The sequence below is a fragment of the Mus musculus genome, chromosome 7, assembly GCF_000001635.26.
Source record: "Mus musculus strain C57BL/6J chromosome 7, GRCm38.p6 C57BL/6J".
NCBI lineage: Eukaryota > Metazoa > Chordata > Mammalia > Rodentia > Muridae > Mus > Mus musculus.
The window spans coordinates 80954768-80981490 of NC_000073.6; the positions used below are offsets into that span (position 1 = coordinate 80954768).

General features: G+C 43.6%; 1 long non-coding RNA gene and 1 pseudogene across 9 annotated transcripts; one reads left to right on the forward strand and one right to left on the reverse strand.

Annotated features, from left to right (window-relative positions):
- Positions 1-1624: 1624 nt before the first annotated feature.
- Positions 1625-26723, reverse strand: Gm32178. Of its 9 annotated transcripts, XR_882259.1 has the most exons (5): positions 25827-26662; positions 25181-25257; positions 15047-15150; positions 10353-10566; positions 1693-2087 (listed from the first exon to the last, which is right to left on the reverse strand). It is a non-coding gene; the product is annotated as a predicted gene, 32178 (long non-coding RNA). The 9 variants fall into 9 exon arrangements; XR_003946655.1 differs by lacking the exon at positions 15047-15150 and having other exon boundaries at positions 1644-2087; positions 25181-26145; positions 26280-26723; XR_882254.1 differs by having other exon boundaries at positions 10414-10566; positions 25181-26662.
- Gm18782 (predicted gene, 18782) lies at positions 25114-26522 on the forward strand (annotated as a pseudogene).

The following is a 26723-nucleotide window of genomic DNA, read 5'->3' on the forward strand; positions in this document are numbered from 1 at the left end:
GTCTCCTGAGATATGGAACTTGGAATGTAAAAAGTGAGAGCATTCTGAGAAAATCAGGATGCAACAGTTAGGGGCAAAAAGAAATAGATTGGTTCTCAACCTATTATTTGTTAAAAGCATGGTATATGGAGCTGAGCCTGGTGCCGAACACCTTTGATCCCAGCACTTGGGAGGCAGAGGCAGGCAAATTTCTTAGTTCAAGGCCAGCCTGGTCTACAAAGTGAGTTCCAGTACTGCCAGCTAGGACTACGTGGAGGACTCATGTCTCAAAGGAACAAAAACAAAACCAAAACAAACAAAACAAAGCAAAAAAGCATAGTATACCCTTTCATCTGTCACTGTGGACTTGACTGGATTTGGAATCGCCTCTGGGCATGTCTCTCAGGATATTTCCAGAGTGCTGAAAGGAAAGGCATGCACCACTACCACCGGGCACCAAATATTTCTTATATCATATTGCTTAATAAAGCTGGGGCTTTATTGGCCTATAATTCACATAGTAAACTGTATGACGAGTGTGTGTCCATTTGACCATAATCTACATCCTCCTTTAGATTTAGTTTTCTTTAACTTGTTTTATTTATTTTTAAAATTGTATTTATTAAATATTTATTTATTTTTATGTATACAAGTGTTTGCCTTCATGTATGCAAGTGTACTACATTGTGTCTGGTGCTTACGGAAGTCAGAAGGCAGTGTTGAATTCCATGAAGCTGGAGTTACAAGCAGTTGTGAGCTGACATGTGCGCGCCAGGGCCAGAACTCAAGTCCCTTGCAAGAGCAGTAAGCTCTCTTAGCTGTTGTCCCATCTCTCTGCATCTCATTTATGATATGTGTGTACATTCACATTTATGATATGTGAGTACATGTGAGTGGTGGGGCACCTGTGGGGCCTGGAGATTGCCACTATGTGTCTTCCTCAGTAACTTCTCATTTTTCAAACAGAGTTCTCTTACTGAACATGGAGCTCACTGATTGTCTAGACCAATGACTCACAGGGATCCTCCTGCCTCTGTCTCCCCAACTCTTGGATTAAAGCTTCACCATATTCAACTTTTTACATGGGCACTGGGGATCTGAACTCTGGTCAAGCTTGTGTGCCAAGTACTTTATCCATTGATCTATCTGTCTTCCAAGACCACACACTTAGCTTTTTACACCGACGGTCCGAACTCAGATCCTCTTGCTTAAGCAGAGCTACTGGGCCATCCCCTAGCCCTTTAACAGTTTTAAGCACAAGTGCTAATGCTTCTTAGGGAAATATATATATATATATATACCCAACTGTGGGCATGGGTGTGCACCACCACGACCCAGCTTTATTTTAACATTCTTATTTGAAATATTTCTAAAGAAAAGGAATATTGTCTCTATATAGTGAATCTTCACAGCAGTTTTTTTTTCCTTTTTTTTTCACAGCAGTTTTTAATTGTGCTGAAATTATCTTCAATCTTTAAACACTTTGTGTGTGTGTGTGTGTGCATATGAAATGTGGGGAGGCGCATGCCACGCTTAAGACGTGGAGTCAGAAGACAACTTTTCTTAGTGACTTCTCTTCTTTTACCTTTCGTAGATGTCTTTCTTATGGTTTCCATAGCTTTGAAGAGACCAAGGCAACTCTTATAAATGACAACATTTAATTGCAGCTAGCTTACAGTTTCAGAGGTTCAGTCCATTATCATCACAGCAGGAAGCAAAGCATGGCAGTGTCCAGGCAGACATAATGCTGGAGAAGGAGCTGAGAGTTCTGCATCTTGATTTGAAGGCAACCAGAAGAGACTGGCATCCCCAGGCAGCTAGGAGGAAGCTCTCTTTGCCCACCCCAACAGTGACACACTTCGTCCAACAGGGTCACACAGTGCCACTCCCTGGGCCAAGCATATTCAAACCACCACATTGTACTCACTGGCCCCCATAGGTTTGTTCAAACACATGAGTCTGTGGGGGCCATCCCTAGCCATAGCATAATGAGAAATACATTTAGTTCAATTTCAAAACTCCCCATAGTCCACAGCAGTCTCAACAATGCTAAAAGTCCAAAGTTCAAATCTCTTCTCAGGTTCATCCAGTCACTTGATGGTAATTTCCTATAAAATGAAAATAAAAAAGCAGATTACATACCTCCAACATCACAGGATTTACATTAACATTTCTAAATGTCACAGTGAGGAAACACTGGACCAAAGTAAGACCAAAACCTAGCTGGACAAACTCCAAACTCTACATCCCCATGTCTGATGTCCAACTCCTTTCGGCTTTGATGACTGCAACACATGTCTTTCTCTTGGGTGGGTTTCATTCCCTAATAGCAGCTTTTCTTGGCAGGTGTCCCATGGGTCTGGCATCTTTACAATCTTTGAGCATCAGGGACTGGGGTATTGCGTGATAGGTCTGACCATGTTTTTGTTTGAAGGAATGTGGATTTGGTGACTTGGAAAGCAGTGGAATGCTTTAAGTGGGACTTAAGGGGCCATCCTACTAGGAATATGGAAGACATTGTTGATGAGGGTGATTTGAACTGTAAGGCCTTAACTCAAGATGTTTCAGAGGAGAAGAATTTTAGTATATGGCCTAGAGAGTGTTCTTGTAATATTTTGGTGAAGAATATGGCTGCTTTTTGCTCTTGTCTAAAAATTCTACATGAGGATAAGGTAAAGAGATTTTAATTAATTGCATTGACAAAGGATGTCTCAGAAAGGCCCAGCTTAGACTTTGTTCTCTGGTTTACTCTCATGAAGAGTGTTTTGATCAAGTATAGCAGGCTTAGAAAGGAAAATCACAAAATGTTCAAGTAATAAAAGGGCACCAGGAAGTGCAATGAAGCTAAATCCTGTGTTCAAGAATATGAAATGGAATTAGGGGAGTGGTGACCTTGGGGCAAGATCCCACCCAGGTAAACTCATGCATTTGCAGTTGTATGACAGAGAGTTACATCATGTTGTGTGTTATGATGTTATTATGTCTTGGGTTTTTTTTTTCATTTGGACAAAGGAGGATTTGATTGTGTGTCAAATTGACAAGGGGCCATGCTTCACCCCCAGGAACAGAACTTGGCAGCTTCAGCCATGTAGCTTGGATTTAGAGTCAAGAATAGAAGAGATTGCTGGGACAGTTGATGCTAGTTAGCTGGAGCTAATAAATTAGTGCTGATTAAGAAGAGACTGACAGCACTTAGGTGAAATCTTCTGGGAAATGTTTTCTGAGAGCACAAAGAAATTGTGTTCCAGAGATAGCCAAGGTTGTACTTTGTGCTGCAGCTGGACTTTGTAATGTGTAAAAATCACCCAGGTGGTACTTGAGGCTTGACCTCTCAAGACATGAGAGGTCATGGAAGGCCATTGGTGAAGATGCAGCCTTGGTTGCAGTTGATGACCAGGACTGAAGTGGTCATGCAAAGAAGTTGAGGCTTGGCATCATGTAGGGAGCCTATGATCTAGGTGAAGCCTACTTGCAGCAGAAGACTTCAGCGAACTGGAGATGCCAGCACCACGGATGACCACCACAGTAGGTTTCAGTCAAACTCAGGTTGCCAGACTTGCATGGAAGTCACCTTTACCTGCTATGCTAGAATTGTTCACTGTCAGCAGTAGAGAGACTTTACCCAGGGTTCTCTTCCTTCCCATGTCCCTTCATTCTGTCCTGCCTCAGAAAGATGTGGAAAAGCTGACTAAGACCCCTTACAGTGCTGTGGTAGATACAGTGTCCCCTATAAAGATAATTTAGATGGCGGTGGAGCACACCTTTAATCCCAGCACTTGGGAGGCACAGGCAGGTGTATCTCTGTGAGTTTAAGGCTAGCCTGGTCTATACACATCCAACCCTTCACAGAGAAGCCGCGTCATATCCTGCTGGTGGGGAGTGCAAACTTGTACAACCACTCTGGAAATCAGTTTGGTGATTTCTCAGGAAATTTGGAATAGTTCTACCTCAAGGCCCAGCTATACCACTCCTGGCATATTCCCAAAAGATGCTCTATCATCCCACATAGCTTAGCTATGTTTATAGCAGCTTAATTTGTAATAGCCAGAAATTGGAAACAACGTAGATATCCATCAACTGAAAAATGGATAAAGAAAATGTGATTCATTTACACAATGGAATACTACTCAGCCATTTAAAAAACAAGGACATTATGAATTTCTCAGGCAAATGAGTGAAACTAGAAAACATCATCCTGAGCAAGGTAACCCAGACCCAAAAGGACATGCATGGTCTCTACTCACTTATAAGTGGATATTAGCCATTGTCTTAGTTTGAGTGTGCTGTGAACAGATTGTGAACAGATTCCATGACCAAGGCAACTCTTATAAGGATAACATTTAATTGGGGCTGGCTTACAGGTTCAGAGATTCAGTCCATTATCATCAAGGCAGAAACATTGCAGCGTCCAGGCAGATATGGAGCTGGAGGGGCTGAGAGTTCTTTATCTAAAGGCAGACAGAAGACTGGCTTTCAGGGAACTAGGAGGAGGGTTCCTCCAATGAGGCCATACCTAATCCAACAAGGCCACACATTCTAATAATAGTGCTGCTCCCTGGGCCAAGCATATTCAAACCACGACAGCCATCAAGTACAATACAACCACGATGTAATCAACAGACCTAAAGAAGTCAAATAACAAGGAGGGCCCAAGAGAGAATGTTGGATCTTTCTCAGAAGGGGAAACAAAATAGATATCAGGGGTTGATGGAATGAAGAAACTGGGTAGAAGAGGGGATGGAAGTGAAGGAGAGGGGTAGGTCATATGAAGGGATGGGGGGAGAGAAGGGAAATTGGCAGTAGAGGGGCAATCTCTAGGATGTACCAGAGACCTGGGCTGGGGGGAAGGAAGCCCCAGAAGTCTATAGGGGCAACTAGCTAAGACTCCTAGCTGTGGGGCATATGGATCTGAAGTGGTCACTTCCTATAGCCAGGCAGGACTCCTAGTGGAGGGATAAGAACAGCAACCCACTGGCAAAAACCTCTGATCCAAAATGTGTCATGCCTACAAGATGTGCAAGGACAAAGATAGAGCAGAGACTGAGGGAATGGCCAACCAATGACTGCCCCAAATTGAGACCCATCCCATGGACAAGAACCAATCCCTGACCCTATTAATGATACTCTTGTTATGCTTACAGACAGGAGCCTAGCATGACTGTCCTCTGGGAGGCTCCACCCAGCAGCCAATGGAAAGAGATACAGAGATTCACAGCCAAACAGTTGATGGAGCTCAAGGAGTGGAAGAAAGGTTGGGGACCTTAAGAAGACAGAGACTCCACAGAAAGTCCAACAGAGTCAACTAACCTAAATGCCTGGGGCTGCCAGAAACTGAACCATCAACTAAAGAGTGAGCACTGGCTGGACATAGGCCCCCCTCACGTATGTATGGATGAGCAGCTTGGTCTTCATGCAGGAGCCTGGGCCTGAGCCTGCTGCCTGCCTGCCTGTGAATACTGCACTCCAAAATAGACAGCCTTGTCTGGCCTCAGTGGGAGAGGATGTGTCTAGTCCCTTAGGAACTTGATGTGTTGGGTGGGAGGGTGTTGTTAGTGTGTGTGTGTAACACCCAGAGGGGGGCTTCCCCTAAAGAGAAGGGGAAGGTGGAATGTGGGGAGGACTAGAAAGAGGATGTACTGGGAGAAGGGGGGCTGATACTGGGATGTAAAATGAGTAAATAAAAAATATTTAATGAAAGAAAAACCATAATTTATTATTATTATTATTATTATTATTCAGATGTTTGGGTGACTTAAAAACAAAAAGAAGGTACAAAACCCAAATAATTACATTTTTCAAATGTGGGATTCTGACATGCTCTTTCCCTCACTGACTGAGATGTCAATCTTTTGGACCCTGTTAGTCATAATGGTGTTTTCTTTTGTAAGTAGCCTACTGCTTGCCTAAAGGTTAAGTCTAACTCTCTCTTGGCTTTTGTACTGGCTAGTTTTGTGTCAACTTGACACAGCTGGAGTTATCATAGAGAAAGGAGCTTCAGTTGAGGAAATGCCTCCATGAGATACAACTGTAAGGCATTTTCTCAATTAGTGATCAAGGGGGAAAGGCCCCTTGTGGATGGGACCATCTCTGGGCTAGTAGTCTTGGGTTCTATAAGAGAGCAGGCTGAGCAAGCCAGGTGAGGCAAGCCAGTAAAGAACATCCCTCCATGGCCTCTGCATCAGCTCCTGCTTCCTGACCTGCTTGAGTTCCAGTCCTGGCTTCCTTGGTGATGAACAGCAGTATGGAAGTGTAAGCCAAATAAAACCCTTTCCTCCCCAACATGTTTGTTGGTCCTGATGTTTGTGCAGGAATAGAAACCCTGACTAAGACAAATTGGTACCAGCAGAGTGGGGTATTCCTGTGACAACCTGACCATGTTTTGGGGAGGTCTGTGGAAGGACTTTGGAACTTTGGGCTTGAAGATCCATTCGTTGTTAAGAGCTCTGTCAGATGTTTTGTAGGAGCTTGGAAGATAATGTTGAGAACAGTGCAGAAGATGGAGGCCTGGCTTGTGAAATTTCAGAGGAAAAATTAAAGACTCTTTTCAGGGCCATTCCTGTTTTGATTGTGAAGATTCTGTAGTTCTGGTCAGCTGGGGCTGAAGAATCAGCTGTGATTAACAAGATACCAGAACTACTAAAGCAAAAACTTTGCATTACTGGGACTATTGATGCTGGTTAGCTGGAGCTAAGAAATTAGCGGTGATTAAGAAGAGACCAGCATCATTGAGGTGACATTTTCTGGGAAGTGTTTTCTGAGAGCACAGTGGCTGTGTTCCAGATATAGCCAAAGTTGTACATTGTGCTGTGGCTGGACTTGGTAATGTGTAAGGGTCACCCAGGTGGTACTGGTTTTGAAGGCATGAAGGAGTTGAGCAGAGCAGCTGAGGCTTGGCACTGTGAGAGGCCATGGAAGGCCATTGGTGAAAGTGCAGCCTCAGTTGCAATTGATGGCCCAGGACTGAAGGGGTCATGCAGTGTTTTGGAGATGCCAGTACCATGAGATGACCACCAAGAGCAGCAGCAGCAGTGGAGTACAGGCATCTGGAGCCTAGAGGATGACGCATGTGCTACAAAGGGCATGGCTGGAGAAGTGACCCAAGCCCTTGGAGGAGCCCAGAAGATCGTGAGTTGGATCCCAGACATTGGACGGTTGGAGATTGACTTTTGCTTTTGATTGTGACTGTGCCCTGATATTTTCCCTCTTGAAGGAAGAAACTGTTTTAGTGGAGCCCACAGTTAAGAGACTTTTAATTGTAAAAAGACTTTGGATTTTAAAAGAGATGGATATTTTAAAGAGATTGAAATTTTAAGAATATGTAAAGACTGTGGGACTTTTAAAGTTATTTAGACCTTGGGGATGAATAAGAATGTAAGGGTTGAGGCTTACTAGTGATGTTTTTGTGTGTCAAGTTGACAAGGGGTCAATTGTACTGGCTAGTTTTGTGTCAACTTGACACAGTTGGAGTTATCATAGAGAAAGGAGCTTCAGTTGAGGAAATGCCTCCATGAGATACAACTGTAAGGCATTTTCTCAATTAGTGATCAAGGGGAAAGGCCCCTTGTGGGTGGGACCATCTCTGGGCTAGTAGTCTTGGGTTCTATAAGAGAGCAGGCTGAGCAAGCCAGGTGAGGCAAGCCAGTAAAGAACATCCCTCCATGGCCTCTGCATCAGCTCCTGCTTCCTGACCTGCTTGAGTTCCAGTCCTGGCTTCCTTGGTGATGAACAGCAGTATGGAAGTGTAAGCCAAATAAAACCCTTTCCTCCCCAACATGTTTGTTGGTCCTGATGTTTGTGCAGGAATAGAAACCCTGACTAAGACAGCTTTGAACCACAGATTACCTTGAGGCAATCATTTATCTGGCTTTTTTTAAAGTATATTTTTATTTGCTTTTTGAATGTTTTGCATATATATATATATCATATCCATCCCCCACTACCTCCATCCAACTCCTCCTAAAATTGATCCCAACCCCAGGCCATTTATCTCTTTTTTATCGTCATTTTCTAGTGTGTAAAGTGGGGATAAAAAACGAACTCATTGAGCAGGGTGGTAGTGGCTCACGCCTTTAATCCCAGCACTTGGGAGCAGAGGCAGGCAGACCTTTGAGTTCGAGGTCAGCCTGGTCTACAGAGTGAGTTCTAGGACAGCCGGGGCTGCACAGAGACACCCTGCCTAGAAAAACAAAACAACAAAAGAACCATTAATAGGGCTTAGTGGCTCAGCTCCATTATCCCAATACTTGGGAGAATCCAGTCTCAAGGTCAGCAAGTGCCAGCCCAGGGAGGAGTAGAAAGAAAGACCTGGTCTCTGAGAAGAACTAACCAATGCAAAACCCCGCCTCTATTAAAATTACTCTGTGCTTGTGTGTGTGAGCAGCTCAACCACAGAGCGCATGCTTGGCAAGCTTGCAGCCCCAGATTCCGTCCCAGAGTAGATACACAATAAACAAATACATAAGAAATAAACGTGGGGCCAGAAAGATGGCTCAGACGCCCACTTGCTGCTCCATCCTGAGAGCTGGAGTTCAGATCCCAGCACCGACATCAGACAACTCACAGAGGTCCGAAGAACCCGCCCTCTCTTCTGGCTTATGTGTGCGTGAGAGTGAGCACGCACCTACATAAAAACAAAATACATCTTCAAAAAATTACCAACGTACATTTATGCACATAACAATAATCTTGCCAGTGTCTCTGTGGCCTTCCCAATGGAGTTCAAAGAAGAAGCAGTCAGGCACTTCACAGCATGCTCTGACTCCTAATGTCTCCTAAAAGGATCTCTTGGATATTCTGGGGAGAGCCGACCTCCTTAAGGTCAAGCCAAGGGTCTCCAGAGACAGAACCCATTTGGGGGACGATGAAACCAGAGATGATATAAAAGCAGCTTTGTGTAGCATGTGGTGTCAGCGAGATAGCTCATTCCCTCAGACTTCTATGCAGAGGGATTACTGGAGTCACTCAGATCTTCCTGGAAGATTTTTGAAGAGCTTTCTTTAAAAAGTCCTAGACAGCTGCAAAGGCAGCTGGAATAAGGAAGCAGCTGGCTTCTGGATCTGCAGGGCATGTGTGTGTGTGTGTGTGTGTGTGTGTGTGTGTGTGTGTGTGTATGGTAATGGAAGGGTTAGGGTCACACTAGTCTCCTGCTGGGCCATACTGCTTGTTGAAGAAAGAAAGTGAAGGAGTTCTCAGTGTGAATGAAGAAGGCCTATAGGTAGAATAGAAGCCAAGGATACCCTCTCTGCTACATTTAACTGGGGCCCAGACCTCCTTTTGAGCCCTTTAATCTAGCGGCAGCAGAGGGCTGGCTCCTGGCTCCTGATGTTCCTCTAGTTGGCTTTAGGTATCTTATAGGAATTGATTGCTGTTTGAGTCACCACTGGAAATATGATAGGAAATCTGATTATGAATTTCTTTCTTTCTTTTCTTTTCTTTTTTTTTTTTTTTTTTTTTTTTGGTTTTTTTTTTTTTGGTTTTTCGAGACAGGGTTTCTCTGTGTAGCCCTAGCTGTCCTGGAACTCACTCTTAGACCAGGCTGGCCTCGAACTCAGAAATCTGCCTGCCTCTGCCTCCCAAGTGCTGGGATTAAAGGCATGTGCCACCACTGCCCAGCCTATGAATTTTTTTTTAAATGTTTTATTTAAACACATTTTTGTTGTTGTTGTTGTTGTTTTTGTTTTTGTTTCTGTTTTGGTTTGGGTTTTGGCTTTTCAAGACAAGAGTTTATCTGGGGAGACCTGGCTGTCTTGGAATTCACTGTGTAGACCAGGCTGGCCTTGAAATCCGCCTGCCTCTGCCTCCTGAGGGCTGAGATTAAAGGCTTGAGCCACCACTGCCCAGCTATTTATGTATCTATCTTTCTTTCTTTCTCTCTCTCTCTTCCTTCCTTCCTTTCTTTCTTTCTTTCTCTCTTTCTTTCTTTCTTTCTTTCTTTCTTTCTTTCTTAATTTATTTTTTTCCATTGGGTATTTATTTCATTTACATTTCCAATGCTATCCCAAAAGTCCCCCATATGCTCCCCCACCCACTCCCCCTACCCACCCACTCCCACTTCTTGGCCCTGTCGTTCCCCTGTACTGAGGCATATAAAGTTTGCAGGACTAATGGGCCTCTTTCTTTCTTTCACGTAGCTGTCTTCAGACACACCAGAAGAGGGCAACGGATTCCATTACAGATGGTTGTGAGCCACCTCATGGTTGCTGGGGATTAAACTCAGGACCTCTGGAAGAGCAATCAGTGCTCTTAACTGCTGAGCCATCTCTCCAGCCCTAGTTTTGAATTTCTTAATGCAACCACATTCAAAGATATGGTCATTAGCAATCACGGGGCCTCTTGAGCTTTACCCCATTCACATTAGCATCTGTATTGTTCACCTCAGGCTCAGGCAGTCAAGCAAGTGAGGCTTCATAGGTGTAGATTCTGACACAATCTTACAGCAGACTTCCTGATCCTCTGGCTCTTCTCTCCCCTGTGCCACAGTGATCCTTGATCCTCAGGTGAGAAGTTGGGATATAGCTGTAGCTGTCTGTTGGGCCTGGGGCTCCACAGCTCTGCATTGTGATCAGTTAGAGTTTTCTGTAAAGGTCCCTGTGTATTACAAAGAGAAGTGAGGGATGAGGACTACGCTTAGCTGTGGATATGAAGACAAATACTTAGAAATAGTTGGAGATTAGGCTTTTTTAGTCAAGTGGTGGTTGTAGGTTCTCTAAGATGCATGACTTCATAAACCCTGGGTAGTTGGCAAGGTTTCTAGTAGCACTTGTGACTTCCCTCTTGTAGGTCATAAATCCAATTAGAGAGCCATTAGTTACCACTAAGGTATGTGTGCCACTACTTCATTCTTACTGTTACTGTCCCATGGTGGTCACTGTTGTGGTTCAGGGGTATAGTAACTGGATAGGACTGTTGGTTGCTTCCCTCCTTTGGAAGCTTGCGTGGTATATTCTATACCATCAAAGTTACTCCTGAGGGAGGGAGCTTTCAAGTCAAATCCTGCTTGGGGCCTGTGCTGGCTAGTTTTGTGTGTCAACTTGACACAAGTTGGAGTTATCACAGAGAAAGGAGCCTCCCTTGAGGAAATGTCTCCATGAGACCCAGATGTAAGGCATTTTCTCAATTAGTGATCAAGGGGGAGGGCCCGGCCCATTGTGGGTGGTGCCATCCCTGGTCTGGTAGTCCTGGGTCCTATAAGAAAGCTAGCAAGCCAGGGAAGCAAGCCACTAAGCAGCACTCCTTCATGGCCTCCTCATCAGCTCCTGCCTCCAAGTTCCTGCCCTGTGTGAGTTCCTGTCCTGACTTCCTTTGGTGATGAGTCACAATGTGGAAGTGTAAGCTGAATAAACCCTTTCCTCCCCGACTTGCTTCTTGGTCATGATGTTTTGTGCAAGAATACAAACTCTGACTAAGACAGGGCTCTGTGTCCTGAAGTAGAAACTTCTATTTTTTTTTTTTTTTGGAAAGTCAATTATGTCAAATTATGTTTTGTTGAGGCACACAGATGAAAGGGCGTTTTGCTAAAGAAGACAAGTGAAAGAATTTTTCCTGAAGCAGATATAAGTTATAAGTGGAAGGATGTTTTGCTAAAGTAAACATGTGAAAGGATGCATGATATTAAGAAGATATATATATATATATATATATATATATATATATATATATATATATAACCCAACAGACAGTGATGATGCCAGGTGGTACTGGTATGCCTACCATTCTTTACTGGTCATCATTTGTCATGACTTCATAGAGAGAAACACACCACAATACTTCTGGTGGTGTTCTGGCAGCTTCTTGCTGCTTCCTCACACTTGGGCTAATTGACAAAGTAGGTGGAAGTTTCTGAATCAGACTCATGCTGTGTTTTACCAAGACACTTATGTAGTGTTTTGCTGAGTCAAGACCCATAGGAGGACACATGTTTGGAGGGAATATAAACAGAACTCAAGGGAGAGTGACAAGGAGCTTATATGGCTAGCTTTACAATGCTCATCTTAGTCTTTGCTGATCTTCACCTCATCGAGAGAGGCATGGCAGAGAACTTCTGGTGTCTCTACTGGTCTTGGTTGCTTCTGCTGACTCATGCCGATTTGGCAGAGGCCTGGCTGTTTCTGCTGGATTTAGCTAATACTGCTGACTCGTGTTTGCTATCCTAACACTACTAAATTGGACCGCTGGTATCCTGACAAATGGAGATCAGAATCACCCCTCAGGAACTACTTCTAAACATCAAACAGCGGAGCCTCTCGCTTCTTCTGGATCGACCTGTGGTGGCTGATCCATGAATGGTGTTTGCAAGAGCTGCTGCTGCTGATTCATGTAAACTGAACTGCTGATGTCCTGACAACGCAGATTCGATTTGCTCCAAAGAACTTTTTCCAAACAAGTCCACATCCTCCTTTGCTCTATTAACCTCTCCTTTCCATGACCTCTGGTGGGTGGTGGGCCAGAAGGGAGGTTAAAGCATTTAGGAACCCTTATTGAAAATAGGTTTTTAAAAAATATAAGCCTACAGTGTCCAGAGGGCATGGTGTCTTCAGAAATAGGGATTTAACGTTCTATCGCTGGGCTTTACCTCCCCAACAAACACACACACCAAAAGCTCATTTAAAAAACACAGTCTGAGAACTTTGATTATTCAGCAAACTTTGTGGGATTTCTATAGAATGGTTATAAATGTGAGAATTCTCCTCGTGCTTCTCTGAGACAGGGTCTCACTTTGTAGACCAGGCTGGCTTGGAATTCTCTGCATAGAATAGGCTTGGTGATTCTTGGTGAATTCTTGGTGATTCTCTTGCCTCCATTTCCCAAGTGCTAGGATTTCAGACATGTGCCCCCATGTCTGGCCTTGTTTGAGATTGCTTAACTTCCCACTAAGCCATCCTTTCTTCTCTTTGGACTTTTAAATTTTATTCAGTTTTGTGGGTATGAATGTTTTGCCTGATGAGTATATGTGACTATGTGAGTGTCTGTTGGATTCCTTGAAATTGTTTGTTTGTCTGTTTTGTTTTAAAAAATAGATTCTCATGTGGCCCAGGCTGATTACAAATTCTCTATATAGATGAGGCTGGCCTTAATCTCCTGATCCTCCTGCCTCCTAAGTGCTGAATCTCTGCCATTGGCCACTGTGTTTGGTTTTCTTTGGGTTTTAATTATCTGTCCTGTCTTTCTACCTAAGAAAGAGTGTCACTCTTTGGCCTTGGCTGCCCTTAACTCACAGAGATCTGCCTCCTGAATACTGCTATTAAAGGTGTGCCCCACCAAGTCTGACAAGTGTAAGTTCCTTAAGACTTACTCAAATATTTTATTGCATGTTTCTTAGGATTACCCAACTCCTCACAGGTGCCCCCCCCCACACACAACACCCCCAGACAAAGTTTCTCTATGTAGCACTGATTGTCCTGGAACTCTGACTGTCTTGGAACTCGGTGGGCCACACTTGCCTAGAATTCACAGAGAAATGCTCTCCTCTGCCTCCAGAGTGCTGGGATGGAAGGCCTGCATCACTGTCACCTGGCAGGATTACTAAACTCTAAATGACTACCAAAATAGATACTTGAACTCAAAATAACAGCCTTCAGTTTCAGTTGTTAATTAATTGACCCTTAGAGAAGAGACTAGAAGCTTGGTGATTTTTTAGACATCAGCCTAGTAAAACTCTGCAGTGGATGACAGATGGGTACATTATAGAATATATACTACTTCCCTGCCTTCCCTGTCCCAGCACCAAGGATTCATTTTAGGGCTGTGGGCTTGGTAGGCAAATCCTCTTCCCCTGAGCTACACTTGTCTATTTTTCTGCTATTTTTTGAAAAGATTTATTTATTTATTATATGTACTGTAGCTGTCTTCAGAAACACCAGAAGAGGGCATCAGATCTCATTACAGATGGTTGTGAGCCACCATCTGGTTGCTGGAATTTGAACTCAGGACCTCCAGAAGAGCAGTCAGTGCTCTTAACTGCTGAGCCATCTCTCCAGCCCTATTTTTCTATTATTTTAAGATGGGGGTCTCTCTAAATTGCCGAGGCCATCTCAAACTTAGGATCCTTCTTCTCAGCTCCCTGAGCAGCTGAGATCAGAGGGATGTGCCATCTTGCTTGCTTGTTAATCCTTGCTCTGTTTGTTTTCTTGTTATTCTCTTCCTCCTTGTCCTCCTTCTCCTCCTCCTCCTCCTCTTCCAGTGATATTTGAAACAGGGTCTCACTGTATAGTCCTGGCTGTCCTGGAGCTCCCTTTGTAGGCCAGGCTGGCCTTAAACCCACAGAGTTGCTCCTGTGGTTCTGTCTCCTGAGTTCTGAGATTAAAGTCATTCACCTCTACCACCTAGCTACTTGTTACTTCTTTTTTGTTTAATTGAAAATGAATTTGGTATTTACACAGGATTAGGAAAGTCTTTATTATAGGGGTGGTGTCAATGTCCTTAACTATCAGAATGTCAGAGTGCAAGCACTAGTAGCAGTCCCTGGTCCATCACAAGAAAATCACATGTGGAATTTTGTTTCGAGCTGCTATAATAAAATACCCTGATGGAGAAGCAATGTAGGAGAGGAAAGATTTCATCTGTCTTACAATTCCAGATTACTGTTCATCATTAAGAAGGCAAGGCAAGGAGCTAGAGAGATGGCTCGGCGGTTAAGAGCACTGACTGCTTTTCCGGAGGTCCTGAGTTCAAATCCCAGCAACCACATGGTGGCTCACAAACCATCTGTGATGGAATCCAATGCCCTCTTCTGGTATGTCTGAAGACTGTGACAGTGTACTCACATACATTAAATAAATAAGAAGGCAAGGCCAAGAACTTGAGCAGCTAATCACATTACACCCACAGTCAAGAACAGAGAGACTTAAATGTACCCATGCTTCCTCCTTGCTCACTCTCTGTTGCGGGAAATATTAAAAACAAGATCTGGCACATTCCTGTGCTTGTGCCTCCAACTATCTGCCATGGCAGCCTGGTCAGCCATGGACTGGTGAGCAATGGTTGACCTGTTTTTATCTCATGGAGACTCTAACTCAGAACTCCACAATCTCTCCACCCGTTCACTAGATTCCCAGTGGTGGGTTGTTACCAGGCCAGCCCCGTGCTTCAAATCTTCCACAGCCTTTTTGGCGCACATCTGGCAAACTCACACTTTGCCGCCAGCCATAACTTTCTCTCTTGAACACAGACGAGCTGACATGTGAAGGAAGACACAACACAAACTTAGTTCAGAAACAACAGCAACTCAATCTCTGGGTACAACAAACTAAAACCTAATCTTGTAAGCCTTATTAAAATCTGATTCCTCTGGTGGTGAATCCTTGCGGATCCACCATGATACGGGGAAACTCTAGCAGCTACATCTTACCCTTATGCTGTCCCCATCCCCAAAAAGGACCTAACTCTCTCCTGCTTCCTCTCTTCTTCCGTCTAAGCTGGAAGTCCCACCTACTTGCCCAGTGGTTGGCTCCTTTATTCATTAGGGGATTGATTCACAAGAAGCCACCTGAGTACATGACTCATTCCTCATTCCAGACAATCCCTCCCAGAAGAATTAACATAAAATTACAAGCAGTATAGAGCTATCCACAACAACTCCCAGTCAGCCCCCTCATCTCTTCTGCAGCCCAGGATCCACTGCTCTGGGAATGGTGCTGCCCACAGGCATCATTAACCTGGGTCCATTAACCATCAAGACCATCTTCCACAGACTCTCCCACACACCTATTTGATCCAGGTAAATCCCTTAGTTGGGGCTCCCTTTTCAGATGATTCTAGGTGGTAGCAAATTGACAGTTACAGCTAACTCACATATGGGTTAGCTGGCACAGTGTGGCTGGTTAAAAAAAAGTCATTAGTAACAAAAATGGAATGGAAGAATTATTATAGGAATAATCTTGTATATTGTGGGAGAAGCTGCACACATGGGAGTCTAAAAGAAGTTAGAGTCAGAACTGTCATTACTGGGCTCTGTGGCCATACCTGTAATCTCATCATTCTGCAGCAGGGGGATTACCATGTTCAATGACAGGCTGGGCTGCAAAATAAGACCCTGCCTAAGGAGAAAATTGTCACCAACTAGCTCTTCTGAACCACTGGTGTGTACAGGTGGGTAAGTTCACACTTTCAGGAAATCTGAGTATGTAGGTGCCTGCTTGGGCAAGCTTTTTAAACCTGTGTTAGCCAGAAGAGGTGGACATAGGGCTGCAGAAAGCAAGGACAACCTGGACTCTGGAAGTGCCTCATAGTGTGCTGACTCCCTGTAACCACTGTGACCTTCAGACAAGATCACAGCTTCCCTTCCACCTCCCAGGATTGGCAGACTGCCCTTTTGGGGCAGATTTAACTCAGAACCACACGACCAAGGGGACTTGGGAAGCTGTGTGGATTTACCCAAATTAACAGAGTACAAAGCTGTTGTAGCCTGACCTTTGTCATCTTGGGAGCTAGCCACACCTGTTTTGCTTTTAACTCTCCCATGAAAGTGAAAGCAGTTACATTGATAGAATATAACCTTTGTTTCTGTAACTGATTACATGGTCATAGCTGCTTTCTTCCGCTGTTCTGAAGGGCAAGAACGTAATTTGCCCAGTTTCTTTCCTGATAGGGTATCTTAGTTAGGGTTTTACTGCTGTGAACAGACACCATGACCAAAACAAATCTCATAAGAACACTATTTAATTGAGGCTGGCTTACAGGTTCAGAGATTCAGTCCATTATCATCAAGGTGGGAGCATGGTAGTGTTCAGGCAGGCTTGGTGCAGGAGGAACTGAGAGTTCCACCTCTTGTTCTGAAGGAAGCTAGGAGAAGACTGGATTCCAGGCAGCTGAGATGAGGGCTTTAAAGCCCATGTCCAAAGTGACACACTTCCTCCAACAAGTCCACACCTGTTCCAACAAGGCCACACCACCAAATAGTGCCACTCCCTGGGCCAAGCATGTTCAAACCACCACATATGGTGACTCAGACCTTTGCTACTGAACGGTTAGATTAGTGTCATAGGTCCCTGAATTGGATTAATTCCACTTCTGTGGGCACCTAAGAGTTCTCAGGACCCACTTTTTCCAGTTATACGTCTCTCCTTCACTGTGGAATAGACTTTCAATTTCTCCCTGATGATCAAAACCATGCACCAGTTGGTAGCACCTTGTTCCTTGGACCTTGATTCAGCGCCATGAGTATCCCACAGTATTCAGATTTCTTAGCTTCTTGTTGAGTAGAACTGGTGTGCTATCTAAGAGAATTCTGCCTGTCTCTTTAGGGAATTAAAGCATTTAAATCAGCAGAAGGCTTAGCTGGCAGAGAATGCTCAAAATTTTGAGAATGGAAAGGATTGTCATGTCATAAGAATTTCTTTAAAAATTTAAATTACATTTATGCCTCTCTGTCTCTCTTTCTCTCTCTTTGTTGCATTATGGTGCACATATGAAGGTTATTTCTCTTTATACTGTGAGTCTCTAGGATTGAACTCCCGTCCTCAGGTTTGGCAGCATGGCAGTGAGTTGAGACGCCCCACTGGGCACTGGTCTACTGAATTCTAGCCACAGAATGTGTGGGTTACTGATTCAGTACATGTAACTCCCTGGAGGATATTAAACATTACTCCAGCTTCACAAAACTGTGTGCCAGACAGGTGGTGCCGTACCTTCCAAGTGCTGCCGACCATGATGACGTCTTCTTAACAACATCAGCCTTTACAGTTACAAGAGCCTCTCTATGCATTACTTTTGTAGGTACAGCCTACATGTTTTTGTGTTTTTTTTTTTTTAATTTATTTATTTATTTATTTATTTAATGTGAGTACACTGTAGCTGTCTCCAGACACCCCAGAAGAGGGCATCAGATCCCATTACAGATGGTTGTGAGCCACCATGTGGTTGCTGGGATTTGAACTCAGGACCTCTGGAAGAGCAGTCAGTGCTCTTAACTGCTCAGCCATCTCTCCAGCTCCTTGTGTTGCATTTTTATTTTCATTCAGGTTTAAATACTTTCAGGTGAAATGGTTGGGTGGTTAAAGTGCATGCTAGGCAAACAACAGGGCCAGATCCAGGATTCCCAGTACCCACAAAATGCTGAATGCTGGGTGAGTGTAGCTGTGGGCTTGTAGTTCCAGCGTCTGAGGTGGAGCGCTAAGGAGATCCCCTGAACAGCTTGAGAGTATGAGTAGCCATGTCAGTGAGCTGGGGATGTGATTGGGAGACATTGCCTCAAAGAATAAGGTGGAAGAGCCACTGAGGAAGATTCCTCAGTGGGGATGGATTTGAACTTCTGATCCTCCTGCCTCCATCTCCCCAGTGCTGGCTGTGCCTTATCATACCCAATTGATGCACAGCTGTAGTCTAACCCAGGGCTTTGTGCATGCTAGGCAAGTACTTTCCCAACTGAGCCCAGCCCTCAGCTATTTTTGAGACACTGTACAGTCCAGGCTGACCTGGAATTGGCATTCTTCCTGCTTCAGTCTCCCAAGTGCTAAGGTTACAGCCATGCTCTACCTTCCTAGCTGAAAGGAGCTTAAAAGTTAACTATTCTCTCTCTCTCTCTCTCTCTCTCTCTCTCTCTCTCTCTCTCATCTCTCATACACACACACACACACACACACACACACACACACACACACACACACACTCATAGTGTGTACTCATAGTCTCATGCAGCCCAGAGTAACCCTTCCACTAGTTATCCCTTCAGCTTCCCAGGGCAGGGATGACAAGGTATGTGGAACGGTCAGTGTACCATTGGGCTTAATAACGTTCTTTTAGAGTTTGACCTTGAACGACAAGGAACATTCTGGTCTGCTCATTTCTTAGAAAGGGCAATTCAGTTCTGTGGTTGTTCTTGTACACATGTCACCGTTTCTTCCTAATAGCTTGATGTGGCCAGATGGAATGAGGTTGGGTAACTTCTTTCTGCCAATACTAGACAGATAAAAATGGCTTTTGCTGCTGTTGTTGATAATTTACGTTCATAAGCATTCACGTGTAGGGAAAGCAGCAGGAAGTAGAAGCTGTGTGTTTGACTTTTGAGTAAAATCTCTTGACAGGAAAGAAAAAAAAAAGGAATGAAAGAGTAAGACCGTCTGACACTTTGCTCAGACAGGATGTTTGTTTAGCATAGTGTGCTCCTGTCTACATTGTGCCCCAAAACTAACTCACTAGTCTTTCTTAAGGAACTAGCAGCTACACAACCACACTTCAAGGGACTTTAACCTTTCTGTATGTGCTGGTTAGTGTTGCTTGTCAGCCTGACCCAATCTAGACTCACCTGAGGGTATGCCTGTGGGGGATTATCTTGACCAAGTTAGTTGATATGGAAACAAACTTGTTCATTATGGGTGGGACCATTCCCTAGCCAGAGGATCATATACTACACAAAGTGGAGAAAGTTAGCTGAATATTTGCAAGCATTCTTTCTGTCTCTCTGTTCCCTGGCTGTGGATGGAATATAAGCAGCTACTTCAGGCTCCTGCTATTTTGAGTCCCCACAGAGCAGGACTGTCTGTGTGAACTGTGAGCTCCAATAAGCCTTCTCTTTTATACTTTAAGTTGCTTTTGTCATTTCATCACAATCAGGAAAAGAAATTTTAACACTCTCCTAAAAATGAAGATGATGCTGATTAACTGAATCTCAGAGTAAGCTGCTTGTGTCAGTGTGGTGCCATGTGTCTAAGGGAAGGGCAGGACTGATGTAAATGGGAGATTGACTTCTTACAGAGATAGAAATCTTCATTCCTTTTTAAACAGTTTTTTTTCTTTTTTTAAAACTTTATTTTCTGTGTATGAGTGTTTTGCCTGTATGTATATATGAATGTGCATGCACATGTTTCTGTTGCCTCCAGAGGCCAGAAGAGGGCATCTGATATCCAGAAACTGGAGTTACAGATGGTTGCAAGCCACCATGTGGTGCTAGGAAGCAAATCCTGGTCCTCTGGAAGAATTGCAAATGCTCTTAACCACTGAGCCATTTCTCCAGCCTCAAATCTTACATCTTTGATGTAATAAATTATTCTTTTTTTCCTTTAGGGTTTTTTTTTGTTTGTTTGTTTTGTTTTATTTTACAAGACAGGGTTTCTCTGTGTAGCCCTGGGTGTCCTGGAACTCACTCTAGACCAGGCTGGCCTCGAACTCAGAGATCCACCTGCCTCTGCCTCCCGAGTGCTGGGGTAAAAGGTGTGAGCCACCATGCCCAGCCCCTTTAGTTTTTTTTTGAGATAGGATTTTCCTGTGTCACACTGGCTGTCCTAGAACTCACTCTGTATGCTAGGCTGAGCTCAAACCCAGAGATCCACCTGCCTCTGCCTCCCGAGTGCTGGGAGTAAAGGTGTGTACTACCAAACTAGACTAGTGCTTGACTCTGAATTACAAGCAGCACTCTGATAGTGTCTTATGGTAAGATGAAGATATTCCAAATCTAAAATGAATGAGTTCTAGGCCAGCCTGGTCTACAGAGGACAGGCAGGACTATACACCAACCAACCAACCAACCAAAGAAGAAGAAGAAGAAGAAGAAGAAGAAGAAGAAGAAGAAGAAGAAGAAGAAGAAGAAGAAGAAGAAGAAGAAGAAGAAGAAGAAGAAGAAGAAAAGAGAAAAAAGGAAACAAAAAGAAAGAGAAACAGGTTTATGGTGGTGATAGATGCTAAATACTCCATAGTTATTAAGATAGATGAACAGTAGACAAGTACAAGAGAGTTTGGAAAGCAGAGAGATTGTTTAAGCAAACAGAATTGGGGGAGATATTTTGAGAGGAGGTCTCTTCTGGGATGCTAGTTTTAAGTTTTACTTTAAAGAATGTCTCAACAAAATGGTAGTCATATTGTGGTGTCAAATGCCTACAGTAGCAGTGCTTGGGAGGTGGAGGCAAAGGATCTAGAGTTCAAGGGTAGCTTCAGCTAATTAGTGGGCTACATTAGACACTACTTTAAGAAAAAGTCTCAGGACTTTAGTAACCATAGTGGTACTGCTCGAAACTTTTGGGTTGTTTGTTTGTTTTGAGACAAGGGCTCACACTTTAAGTCAGGTGCTCTTAGATACCAGGTAGGCCAGATTGGCCTCAAATTCATACAGTACTGGCTGGAATTGTAGATTGGGATCATCGCCTGAGATACCATGATGGTCACTTGAAACTTAAAATCTTTTCCCCTCACATTTATTTATTTTGCTTAGTTTTATGGTATTGTACTTTCTTTTTATTTTCTTCCTCAGATTTATTATTATTATTATTATTATTATTATTATTATTATTATTATTATTACAGGTCTCCTGGCTGAGTTAGGCCTGGAGCTCAGCAAGCTAGCCTGCTATTATGAGGAAATTTTCCCATATGTTTTTGCTGTTATTAGGAAACTTTCTGATACGAAGATTGATTACATATTCTGTTTTTGTTCTGTGCCTTTGGAAACCAGTTATGATAAAACTCAATAGAACTGTTTTGTACAGTTACACACAATAAGCTTGGACCCTGACCAATCATCCATCAGCATGCCTTGCACCTGTGTATAAGCTTTTATGATATCAGCTACCTATGAGATGGACCCCAACATAAGAGAGACACCTGCACCAATAGAAGAAAATATTTGGAATAAGACTTCCATTTTGAGTAGTGATCCAGTAAAGTTTAAGTTCCCAAGACCTCCCTGGAAACTGACATCCCACTTGGTAGAAAGAGGCATGTTTGTGGGTAACTATCATCAAAGTTAAGACATGAAGGACAAGTCCCACCTGGTTAGGACATGAATATTAGACAAGGCAAGTCCCCTGCCACAATTGAATGGGAGCAGGATAAGTGTACAACAAAGGCTTTTCCTAAGGAAATGACCTATCCCTAAACCTGATTGGTGAAATAACATTGCACAGATGTTTGTGGATTTGGGGCTTAAAAACCCCGCAGTACCTTAACTTGGGTTCATGGTTCTGTTCCCGAGTCTGGACCATGTCCCTGGTCGACCAGTCCTGGGGTGTATGCTCCATAAACTATCCTCTGACAGAGATTGGTGTTTGTGTGGTTTGTGCAGCAGTTCTTGGACCCCAACAATGTATAGTCTTGTAGGCGATAGCACTGAAAAATTTTTCCCTACCTTGTTTCCATCCCTATCTTTGTACTGATAAATCTTACGGATTTTAAAACCTGATTTAGCAATTAAATTTTGGGGCATTATTATATAGTAATTTAACTGAATCTTTATAGTTCTGTTCTATTTGGGGGATTCTTTTTACAACCTTTCAAGTCCTTTTTGGACCTAATACAGTATAAATATGAAGGAAATATGTTGTGTCCGGCCAGCAGATCACAGGTCTGGGTTCGAGCCTGGAAAGGCATTTTGGAAACCTGGAAGAGAAGAGGGACTAGGCGACGAGAGAAAGAAATGTAGCTAAGTCAAAGCAGATTCTGATCAAAGCTCAATTTTTTTCATTTCTGACACTCAGTTATGATGGAGGGGGAGGGACCCGATTCCCGCCAAATAATCTTGGAGTAAGGTTGCAGGTGAACACCTGATGGCTTCGGAACAGCAAAGTGGGGGGGGGGGGGGGCTCTAGCAGTGGGCGTGGCAGAACGGTTGAGCAGCAAGCTCCATCCAGATGTAAACAGTGGAATCATTAAGGCTGGGGGAGGGGAGGCTACAGAAATAGAACCCTCCCCACTATCCTGAGTTGAGACACTTTCTTCTTCAGTACTTCATTGAGGTGTGAGCAATTTTGGAAGCTGGTCCTCAGTTACAATGGTGAACATGGTGGAAACAGGAAGATTGGGTCATAGAACAACAACATAAAGTTAAGGTATTAATATTTCCCAATACCAGTTGCTAAGTGAAGATCAATATGCTGAGTTACAAAACAGCTTGAATTTGATGACCACACCTTGGTGCTATGTGGTTTAGCAGCTTTAAATGCTTGGGAAAAGATAAAAGAATCAGTAAAGAGGTCAGAGCCATTTACTAGAATTTTACAAAAGAAGCCCTCACTGAATTTTTGCAAAGATTGACTTCATCTGTAAGTAGAGAAGTATCAGATTCGGAAGCCAGACAAATATCAACGAAACTTTTGGCTTTTGAAAATGCTAATTTGAAATGGGAATGGGTGGCTGGGCTTTTAAATGCAAGATCAACACCAATAGATGAATGGATTACAATTGAGGGTGATATTGTATCTCATGTTTATAATGTTACTCTGATAGAAGTAATTTTTTTTAAAGTTTTAGAAAAATAGAAATGCCACATGGTTTAATGGTGGTAAACCAGGTCATTTGAAAAGGGATTATAGGCAAGAAATAATTTTTTTTAAAGAGATAATTTAAAGAGAAGGCCCCAGGCTTCGGGAGTAATGCAGAAGGTGAGACAAAAGCCACCATTGGTCTAATGAATGCAGATCAACAAGGGGCAGGCAGTGTAACCCTTTGCCACTGGGAAACACCTGACCGGTCCTCCCATCATCTCTGACATCAAATTTGATTTAACCATTTTCTGTCAGCGTCAGGGAAACTCATCCACAGAGCAATTAAAAATAACATGGGACACAGAGAAACCTTGTCTCAAAAAACCAAAATAATAATAATAATAATAATAATAATAATAATAATAATAATAATAATAATAACATGGCTGTGGATGTAATCAAGGACAAAACAGTTCCAGGAGAGAAAACAAAACATTCAGGAAAGACAAGAAAACAAAGATCTTGGCAAATTGCCATACATTATCAGAGACCAAAGCTAAAAATACCATTAAATGGCATTGGGATTGAAGGTTTAGTAGACACGGGGGCATATATGTAACAGTAATTTTACCAAACTCTTGGCATCCAGGTTGGCCTCTTCAGGAGGTAAATATTCAGCTTCTAGGTATTGGAACTTTATCTCAGGTAAGACAAAGTGCAAGAGGGGTCAAGTGTATAGGGCCAGAAGGACACAAGAGAACATTAAAGTCACACTTGCCTTGTTGTCCTGAAATGAAAAATGTGTTTTCTTAAACCACGTGTCTCAATCCCATGTTAGAATGTTAGACTGTAGATTGCCATGCAGCCCACTTGGACATCTTAGACATCAACTTTTGAGTTTTCTTAAATAAAAAGGATATTTTTGTTGTTTGGCATCAAAAACAACAAAGAGATTTAAAATGTCTTAAGTAAATTAAAAGATCAATACAGCTCAAACTTGTTTTCTAAGTCTCTAAGAGTTGCAGGGATTGGAGATAAGATAAAATATTTGAGCAGGGTTGGTAGTAGCCCATGCCTTTAATCCCAGAAGAGATAAGCAGATCTCTGTAAGTTACTTGTTTTCCAAATGCTAGAGTTACAGTGAGCAATGTGGTAGTGGCCCACATCTTTAATCCCACCACCCAGGGACAAAACTCAAATACAGTTCCTATGGTATGTTTGTTCACTAGAGAAATCACATATTTACAGATGTGGTAGTCTGAATATGACTGACCCATGGGAAGTGGCACTGTTAGGATGTGCGACTTTGTTGAAGCAGGTGTCGCCTTGTTGGAGGAAGTGCATCGCTGGTGGAGGTTGGCTTGGAGGTCTTATGTTTAACCTCCACCCAGTACAGACAGCTTCTTCCTGGCTTCCTTTGGATTAAACTGTAGAACTCTCAGCTCCTCTCAGCATCATATCTGCCTGTACACTGCCATGTTTCCTGCCATGATGATAAAGGAATGAACATCTATAACTGTAAGCCAGCCCCAATTAATTGTTGTCTTTTATAAAGTTGCCTTGGTCATGGTGTCTCTTCACGGTAATAAAACCCTAACGAAGATAACAGATTATTATAAAATATAGGAAGAAAAAAAAAGACTAAGACTAAGAGGAAGTCAGAAGGTTGGATAGCGAGAGACAGTGCGGGGGGCACATTAAGTTGAGAGATTTTGAGACATCCTGGAGAAGGAGAACAGGCCTTTTCTTTTTGGGACATCGGCTGAGGAAGAAGGTCAGCTTGGTCCTTTCTCTGCCTCTCTAAGTTAGCCAATTTTCACCCCAGCTTCTGGCTCTCTAGTATTTGTTGGTACAATCAAACAATTGGGATTTTGCTCAAAAACAACAGTAGAGGCAGGAGAATCAGGAACTAGAGACCAGTGTAGGCTTTGTGAGACCCCGCCTTAAAACAGACAAACCAGAGCAGCTCTGTTCCCTCCAGTCAACATGTACCAAAGATGTATCTGTGAAGTGACAATAGAGGATTCCTGCCAGCCTCAAACCCCAAAAGGCCAAGAAAGATGAATAGGCCTTACCTTAAAGAAAAAGAAATATCAGCCAATTCTCCAATGATGTGGGTTCTCAAGTACCAGTCAAAGTGTCCAACCTCACTCTGGAAGACATAGTCAAAAGGCGAATAGCTCAGATCCAATCCTGTGTCTCCTGGCCACGCAGGCTGCCAGGAAAGTGGTACCCCGGGAGAGGAGCCCCTCACTAAAATTGCATGTTGCGGCAGAACTCATTCCCAACTTGGTATTGTTCTTGAAGGAGGCACTTCTTCCCAGCCTGAAGTTTGATGCGACCTGGGCTTTCAGAGCAGACCAGAGCTGTTGTGAAAAGGGGTGCCATCCAGCCCCCGACTGGACTCCTGTCTCCCCTGCACCTGACCTGTGTGAGCAGGCAGTGTGGACTCTTAGTAATGTGCCTGGTGACAGCCCAGAATCCAGAGACAATATCATTTCCAACAGTGCCATCCTGTGCCTGCCTCAACCTTATTTCGACAAGCATACCAATCACATTTTTCGGAACATCATATGGGCTTTGTCCAACATATGCCGAAAGAAGAATCCCTAACCTTGTGCGGAGGTAGTGAGGTAGGTGCTGTCTATACCCTCTCAGCTCCTGTGGCATTGGAATAATGGGATCCCTCTCAGACACCTCCTGGGCCCTGCCCTGTCCCACCTCACTGAAGGATGCACTAAGCACATCATCATGTGACGACCACAGGGCTTCTGTACAGGCTCTTAGAGTTTGTGACCAACTGGGATCTCAATGCCTTGACATCTTCTCTCTGCACTGAGCGCAGCGTTGCCACAGGAACAGACCAACAGACCCAGATGGCTATCGATGCTGGCATGCTGAAGGCATTAGGCCAACTCCTGGAGTATCCAAAGTCTTTTATCCAGAAGGAGACTGCCTGAACCACGAGCAATGCGGCCGCTGGGCCCAAACAGCGCGTCCAGCCGCTGATTGTGTGTAACCTGCTGCCTCATTGGTGGTCCTATCAAAGAACGCAGAATTCAGAGTCCAGAAGGAAGCTGTAGGGACCAGGGCTAACTTGGCGAGAGCCTCTCGGGGCCTAGGCCCGCCCACTCAGGAGTCTTGTGCCTCCCCCCACCCCCTGCATCTGCTCACTTTTCCAGAGATGAAGACCATCATCATCCTTGACATCATCCTGATTTCCTCCAGGAGGCAGATAACTGCACGAGAAGGAAAGGCTGAGTCTTCTGATAGAGGAAGTTGCTGGCATTGAAGAAACCGAGTCCTTACAGCGCCACCAGAACTGTCATATTAGCCAGAGTGCCCTGAACATGACGGAGCAGACACCATGGTGAGGAAGACGATGAAGATGTTTTCCCAGTCGGGGGGCTGAGAGTGTAAATACACGAAGCACTTAAAAAATAGAGAGAACTCTCGTAACTTCACAATAACCAGGCAGCAAAGGGTGAAAAGAAAAGGAAAGAAAAGAAAAGGAAAGAAGAGAAGAGAAGAGAAGAGAAGAGAAGAGAAGAGAAGAGAAGAGAAGAGAAGAGGAAAGGAAAGGAAAGGAAAGGAAAGGAAAGAAAAGAAAAGAAAAGA